An 8736-nucleotide genomic window follows, 5' to 3' on the forward strand; every position below is an offset into this window, starting at 1 on the left:
TTGGGGTCAGACGCAAGAAACCGTTTTCTGGCAGGTAAAACAACAATTGTCATTGTCTGGGTTACTAACCCACTATGATCCTGGAAAGCCTTTGCTCATCACATGTGATGCATCCCTGTATTGTATTGGGGCCGTCCTGTCCCACAAGATGGAGAACGGGGCAGAGCGGCCGATAGCTTTCGCCTCCCGCACAATGACTGCAGCGGAAAAGAAGTATGCGCAGATCGAGATGGAGGGCCTGGCAGTGGTCTTTGCGGTGAAACGTTTCCACCAGTACGTATATGGCCGCCACTTCACTATCGTGACTGATCATAAGCCTCTACTGGGACTTTTCAGAGAGGATAAGCCGATACCGCCCATTGCTTCCGCACGGATCCAGCGCTGGGCTTTGTTGCTCGCTGCATACGAGTATTCTCTGGAGCACAAACCAGGAACCCAGATAGCAAATGCCGATGCCCTGAGCCGATTGCCTTTATCAACTGGCCCCATGTCGACCCCCACGACCGGTGAGGTGGTTGCAGCCGTAAATTTTATGGTTACCTTCCCTGTCACGGCATCACAGATCCATGAGTGGACCCAGACGGAGCCAGTCCTGTCAAAGGTTCAGCACATAGTCCTGTATGGAGGGCAGCACAGACAGCTTCCAGGCGGTTTCCTCCAAGCTGTCCGAATTCAGCGTGGAAGACGGCATCCTCTTGTGGGGGACGCGTGTGATTGTCCCGGAAAAAGGACAGGAGCTGATACTAAGGGACTTGCACAATGGGCATCCAGGTGTGACCAAACTGAAAATGTTGGCCCAGAGTTATGTCTGGTGGCCAGGCCTCGACACCGACATTGAGAAGGTGGCCCAAAACTGCTCCATTTGCCAGGAGCATCAGAAGCTTCCGCCGGCCACGCCCCTACATCACTGGGAATGGCCAGGGCGGCCTTGGGCGCGCTTGCATGCGGATTTTGCCGGCCCATTTCAAGGATCTATGTTCCTTCTATTAATCGATGTCCAGTCTAAATGGTACGAGGTGCATAAGATGGTAGGCATAATGTCCTGCGCAACAATCGAGAAGATGGTTTTGTCTTTCATACGCCATATCTGCACCGCTCCATACCACCCGGCTTCCAATGGGTTGGCGGAGTGCGCAGTGCAGACCATTCAAAAGAAGCCTAAAGAAGCAGTCTTCCGGGTCTAAGGACACGAGACTGGCTCGTTTTTTGTTTTCATATAGGACCACTTCACATGTGGTGAATGGGGTAGCTCCCGCAGAACTCCTAATGGGCCGGAGACTTCGCACCCGCCTTAGCAAGGTTTTCCCGGGCATTGGCGCAAAAGTACACCGCACTCAAGAACGGTAGGGACATGGTTTTTCTCGGCATCGGCCGATTCGGCAGTTTACGCTCGGTGACCCAGTGTCCGTTCGAAATTTTGCTGGTGGTGCCCAGTGGGTCCCTGGCGTAATCTTTCGCCAAACGGGCCCTATCTCTTGATGGTGCAAGCCCAGGGTCGTCTCCAGCGCAAGCATGTAGGCCATGTTCGGTCCAGAAGACCATCCATTCCAAAGATTCCCCACCCCCAGCTCATTTCTACAGCCACAGAGACCAGACACAGTGGAAAGTATTCCTCACAATCTTCCTCTGGTGCCTCACTCAAAGTCTGCGCGGGTTGTGACAGAACGGGGATAAGACGCCGAGATGATGGAGGCAGCGGATTCCGACTCCGAGATGGAGACACAGGACGCCTCAGAGGGGGAATCCTCGGGCCCACGGGCCGTGGATGTACACCCGTTACACCGTTCATCACAGAAACGTTGTTCTCCATCTCGTTACACGCTGCCCGATCCAGCGCCTCGTGCAAATGATGGTAATTAACGCCTCAGGTAAAACGAGTCCGACGCCCTCCTTCGCCAGCGTCTTCGGTGGATTCCTGTACTTCGGGGTGGTAGAGATGTTATAACCTGCCTGCTTACTACTGGCTGGGGACTAATGGCAATCCCACAATCCTTTGGGAATATGAGCCTCTGCAATGAGGTGGACAGAGAAATCATTAGCAGACTCCCTGCATAAATAAAGCTGGCCAGTATGGAACCAGCTAGAGAGGAGTGAGCAGCAAGGGAGTTGCTGCTGCTTTTGTGTGTATATATATGTTAATATAAATAAATGTTATTTCTTTCTGTCCTTCAACTCGTGCTGGATTCCTCGTGGCCCTCACAAAACTATATTTGGCAGATATAGGGCAAATGCACTCCCTGCTTTGTAGGAGGTGAGGTTTATTACTGGAATGGTTGACAATGCTGAATCCAAATGACCTATTTTGTGTGAACCTCTCCCAACCTCGCAGCCATGTCCTACATTCAGATACATTCTCCAGCTCCTTGGCTGGAGTGTGAGCCTGCCTCACCAAATCTTACCCAGCATCTCCTGAAGGTGCTGACCCATGATGGGTCAGAGTTCCACAGACATTGTCTGACCTGGAATCCTGATCAAAATGGTTATTCTTCGTGCATGAGTGCTGCAGTTAGCACCTCAGTTTGATTCAAAATTGAGCATGATCCATTAGGCAGCATGGGATCGCAATGATTGGCAAGAACCCATGGCTTATTCCTTCCTTCTTGGTGGCCTAGCTGTGTGGAGGCTAAATGGCTGAGGTCCACTAGCACCAACTGGGAATTAAACCTGGATTTTGGTTGCTGTGCACGTTCATTGGGAAAATCGATGGGAAAACTGGAAGCCCAGTATCGCCAAGGCAGAATACGACCATGTTTATGCACCCAAGCTAATATGAGGTGTGAACTTCAAACTCCAGAACATAGCATGTCTTGCCTAATTATAAGCAAATATTATCACCATCTGAAGTGCCTCAAGGCACCGCTGTGCTTGGTATATTTTGTTGGGGGGGGGGGGGGGGGGGGGAGTCAGATATTATCTACTTTGTGTAATGATGGAGCCTGGAGTTTGTTCAGAGCTGAAATGTAGCTGTGTGTATATTTTTTATAATTACTGCACGGTCATACTATAATTAGCGATAGTTGGGACAGCACGGTGGCGCAGTGCTACCTCACGGCAGTTTAATTTATTTTTAAAAAATAACTGAGCATGGCAAAACATCGATTTGTCAGATCATTTGAATTACAAACTTTAAATTAAGAGTAGACTAAAAATTCCCACCATTTGTATCGGTTACAACGTAAAGATGTCCCGCAGAGCCAACGCCTCATCAAATAGTCTAGAAACAGCTACATCACACTTTACTCTCATTCTCACAGTTTATGGAGTTAGCAAATCTTTGATTATTAACCTGTAATCATTCTCAGCTGCCCACTATTCTCTGCATAACCTGTTATTTTTAATTCACTAAACAGTTACTTCAGTTACCTCGTTAAAAAGAAACAAATGAACATTAGCTCTAACCACAACAGAAGAGCAAATAATATAAAACAGAACACAATAAACCCAGCAGCATCACAAAGCCCTTACACACCTAAACCATAATTAAGAGGCGTCAGTTAACATGCAAATAGCAACCCAAAAATAATTTTGAACAAACTGGGTAGCATGGTAGCATGGTGGTTAGCATAAATGCTTCACAGCTCCAGGGTCCCAGGTTCGATTCCCGGCTGGGTCACTGTCTGTGCGGAGTCTGCACGTCCTCCCCGTGTGTGCGTGGGTTTCCTCCGGGTGCTCCGGTTTCCTCCCACAGTCCAAAGATGTGCGGGATAGGTGGATTGGCCATGCTAAATTGCCTGTAGTGTCCTAAAAAGTAAGGTTAAGGGGGGGTTGTTGGGTTATGGGTATAGGGTGGATACGTGGGTTTGAGTAGGGTGATCATTGCTCGGCGCAACATCGAGGGCCGAAGGGCCTGTTCTGTGCTGTACTGTTCTATGTTCTATAAACTGAAAGGACGATGAGAAAACAGATGGACTTATACAACTCAAAATTCAATGCTACTTTTCACGCTTCCCTACAATATAACAAGGGCCAATTACCTCAATTAGCTGGATCACTAGTGTGTGGTCCAAAACAATGCCAATAGTGTGGGTTCAGTTAGAACTTTCCTCCTCACCTACCCCAAGTGTAATGTGGAGTGCTGCCCCGAAGCCATATATATCTCTCTAATAGGGATAGAGGCCTACGGTCCCTCGTGAACTATAGCTAATTCCTTTTCTTAAAATAAATTTAGCTTCCCCAATTCTTTTTTTTTTCCAATTAAGGGGCAATTTAGAGTGGCCAATTCACCTACCCTGCACATCTTTGGGTTGTGGGGGTGAGACCCATGCAGACACGGGGAGAATGTGTAAACTCTACACGGACAGTGACCCAGGATCGAACCCTGGTCCTCGGCATCGTGAAGCAGTCATGCTAACCACTGCGTCACCGTGGTGCCCCTGCTCAGTTCTTAACTAATTACATTATTGACATTGCTGCAGTCAAATTATTGCATAACTTCTCTGCCAACCAAAGGAATATGTTCAAGCCTTGTGTCTTTTTTGAAGTACCCGGCTTGGGGAGCTGATAGTTCCCAATTGCTTTTCCTTGGCAACGCCTCAACCAATCAGAGTCGAGTTGCCAGCCAATCAGCAGCCTTTTCTCCTGTAGTATAAATTGTTGTGATTGTTTGAAATTTGGCATTCTTGTATTTGTCCAGCAAGACAAAATGTTTTGGCAACATGTCTTTCCTTAGCAATATTCCAATTCTGTACTACCAAGTGACTAATTCAAAATGTTGTAGCTCACAAAGATTTCAAATGACCAGGAACAGGCTGCACTTGAGTATAGCTCTGAAGAAGTCATACGGACTTGAAACGTTAACTTTGTTCCTCTCTCCACAGATACTGCCAGACCTGCCGAGCTTTTCCAGCATTTTCTGTTTTTATTTCAGATTTCCATCATCCACACTATTTTGCTTTTATTGTACTTAAGTCCATCTGTATTTCAGCAGGAGTTACAATAATTGATATTCATGTATAACATGTTAGATCTTGATACACTAAAGTTTAATACTTGTGTATTAATTATTGCAAATTTGATGAGAATTATCAACCAGGTATTAATAATTAATTGAGTTTTTAAAAAATGAGAACACTGGAAATATAATAAGTGCGATCCAACGGCCTCACCGTGCGCATCTAGGGACGCAACGAGACCGATAAATCTCACAATCTACCTGGCTCGTTATGTCTCGTGAGGTCTAACAGGATCTCGCAAGATGTGGTGATCGGGATCCTGCCCAAAATGGGCAGCACGGCAGCATTGTGGATAGCACAATCGCTTCACAGCTCCAGGGTCCCAGGTTCGATTCCGGCTTGGGTCACTGTCTGTGCGGAGTCTGCACATCCTCCCCGTGTGTGCGTGGGTTTCTTCCGGGTGCTCCGGTTTCCTCCCACAGTCCAAAGATGTGCAGGTTAGGTGGATTGGCCATGATAAATTGCCCTTAGTGTCCAAAATTGCCCTGAGTGTTGGGTGGGGCTACTGGGTTATGGGGATGGGGTGGAGGTGTTAACATTGGGTAGGGTGCTCTTTCCAGGAGCCGGTGCAGACTCGATGGGCCGAATGGCCTCCTTCTGCACTGTAAATTCTATGATCTATGAGTCCCAGATTTGCATATTTAAGTGTGCAATCAAGCTCACTTGAATATGCTCTCGCCTGGGTTACCCAAGACGCAGAATCTGACATCCATGCCTCGGAAGAGGCCGAGTGAGCTCCGCTTAGCACTGTTCTCCACCAAAATGGACCAGGCATACCGGTATTTGGGGAGGTCTCCTAGATGACCATGGCCCCTGGATGGTTGGGCTCTGGGCAGGGTGCTACCTTGGCACCCCTGATGCCACTTGGGCACTGTGGCACTGGCAGCCGGAGGCTGCAGTGGGGTCTAGAGATTTGGGAAGCATTTAAAAATGGCAGAGCTTGTTAGTGTAGGAGGTGGAACTAAGTGTGACCTTGGTGGGACGTTTAACGCCAAGGCTCCGAAATGAAGCAGAGCCCCAATTAACAGCGGGGTCGTTGTCAGCGCCAGGCAACACTCGGCTAAGCGCGTTCGACACAGGACTCTGTTTCATTTCCCTTAAGTTGTGTCCAACGGATATAACTTGACAGCAGTGTTTCCAAAGTGTCCAAAGATTACTGTCAGGCAAAGGGGCAAAAGGTGCAAACTTTTCCCCTCATATCCACTCCCACATCCCTGTCCATGGCATCATTACACCCCTGAACTCCCATTGTGACTGCTCGCGTGTCGGATCTGGATGAGTGCAACAATGCATAAGTTGCAGACAAACTATTAACTGGCTCTGCACACAAAATCTAATCTAAATCAGAGTCAAATTAAGAAAAAATAGAATTCTTACATTGCAGAAGGAGGTCATTCGGCCCATTGGGTCTTCACCAACCCTTGGAAAAGTACCCTAACTAGGCGCACTCCCCCTATACCCATAACCCCACCTAACTCGCACATCTTTGGACTGTGGGATGAAGCCGGAGCACCCGGAGGAAACCCACGCACACACGGGAGAACGTGCGGACTCCACAGAGACAGTGACCCATGGTCGGAATTAAGCCCAGCCTGGCGCTGTGAGGCAACAGTGCTAACCAATGTGCCATTGTGCTGTCCAAATTGTACCCGTAACAAGAAAAACCTGCTGCTCCTATGAGCTGCTTTTGGGCTTAAAGTCTCAGGCTGGTGCTGTTAAGAGGGGGTTTTGTCCATGTGTTTAAAATTTAAAATTGTTCTGCTATTTGCAGACTCCATCTGTTGAACGTTACTAGTCCTGCACACAATAATAAAAGTTGTGTTCATTTCTGTACCATTCCTCCTACTGGGACATGACCTGTTTCAAGGCAGATGAGTGGAAACAATCAATAATTCCCTTTTTCAGCGGCTGAAGTTATTTAGATGTTCCTCTCCTGAGGCAACAGTCCTCCTGTCACAGAGCAATGATCATCCTACCCCCAACTGGCCAACAATTCCATCCCAACTTGGTTTAAACAGAAGCCTCTTTACCAAATGGCTGTTCCCCCCCCCCCCCTTTATCGCACCATCATCCTTCAGAGCCACACTTTTCTCTGTCCCTCCAGTTGCTGCCTGCCACCATGATGTTGCCCGTTAACCGACACCCTCCAACACTAACTTGAAGCAGCCAATGCTGCTGCCCTCCCAGCCAAGCAGTATTTTACAGAGACAGGTAGTCAATGACAGGGCGGCACGGTGGGTGCAGTGGTTAGCATTGCTGCCTCACAATGCGGAGAATCCGGGTTCAATACCGGTCCCGGGTCACTATCTGTGCGGAGTTTGCACATTCACCCCGTGCCTGCGTGGGTCTCACCCACACAACCCAAAGATGTGCAGGGTAGGTGGATTGGCCATGCTAAATAATAATTGCCCATTAATTGGAAAGAAAATGAATTAGGTACTCTAAATTCATTTAAAAAAAGAGGGCAGAAAATGACAAAGATCACAGTAATAAGGCATAGGAGCAGAATTAGGCCATTCGGCCCATCGAGTCTGCTCTGCCATTCAATCCTGGCTGATACATTTCTCATTCCCATTCTCCTGCCTTCTCTCTGTAACCCCTGATCTCCTTAATAAATAAGAACCTTTCTATCTCTGTCTTAAAGACACTCAGTGATTTGGCCTCCACAGTCTTCTGCGGCAAAGAGTTCCACAGATTCATCAGCCTCTGGCTGAAGAAATTCCTCCTCATCTCTGTTTTAAAGGATCGTCCCTTCAGTCTGAGGCTGTACCCTTAGGTTCTACTTTTCCTACAAGTGGGAACATCTTCTTTACGTTCACTCTATCTAGGCCTTGCAGTATCCTGTAAGTTTCAATCAGATCCCCCCTCATCCTTCTAAACTCCAATGAGCACAGACCCAGAGTCCTCAACTGCTTCTCATATGACAAGTCCTTCATTCCAGGGGTCATTCTTGTAAACCTCCTCTGGGCCCTCGTCAAGGCCAACACATCCTTCCTTCGATATGGGGCCCAAAACTGCTCACAGTATTCCAAATGGAGTCTGACCAGAGCCTTACACAGCCTGAACAGTGCATCCCAACTCTTGTATTCTGGCCCTCTCAACATGGCGGCACGGTAGCACAGTGGTTCGCACTGTTGCTTCACAGCTCCAGGAGCCAGGTTAGATTCCTGCCTTGGGTCACTGTCGATGTGGAGTCTGCACGTTCTCCCCGTGTGAGCGTGGGTTTCCTCCAGGGGCTCCAGTTTCCTCCCACAGTCCAAAGATGGGCTGTTCGGTGGATTGGCCGTTCTAAATTGCTCTTCGTGTCCAAGAAGGTTAGGTGGGGTTACAGGGATAGGGTGGAGGTGTGGGCTTAAGTAGGGTGCTCTTTCCAACAGCCGGTGCAGATTCAATGGGTCGAATGGCCTCCTTCTGCCTGTAAATTGTATGATTCTGTGAATGCTAACATTGCATTTGCCTTCCTAACTGCCAGCTGAACCTGCATGTTAATCCTGAACTAGGACTCCTGAGTCCCTATGTGCTTCTGATTTCCGAAGCTTTTTTCCATTTAGAAAATTGTCTACGCCTCCCAGAATGTGGCCGCTGATACCTCCCCATTTTGGTTCAACTCCACGTAGTTCTTAATCACCAACTGCACCTTATCGCAACTCCCCCTGTCCGCTAACAGCCCTGAGTCGAACTCCATCTCGACTTCTGCTCCTGTCCTGAATGAAGTCCAACGTCCAGCAGTAGGGCACATGTTCTGAGATTACTATCCCGGCGTACTCTGCCCCACACCCCACCA

This window comes from Scyliorhinus canicula, chromosome 1, assembly GCF_902713615.1.
Source record: "Scyliorhinus canicula chromosome 1, sScyCan1.1, whole genome shotgun sequence".
NCBI lineage: Eukaryota > Metazoa > Chordata > Chondrichthyes > Carcharhiniformes > Scyliorhinidae > Scyliorhinus > Scyliorhinus canicula.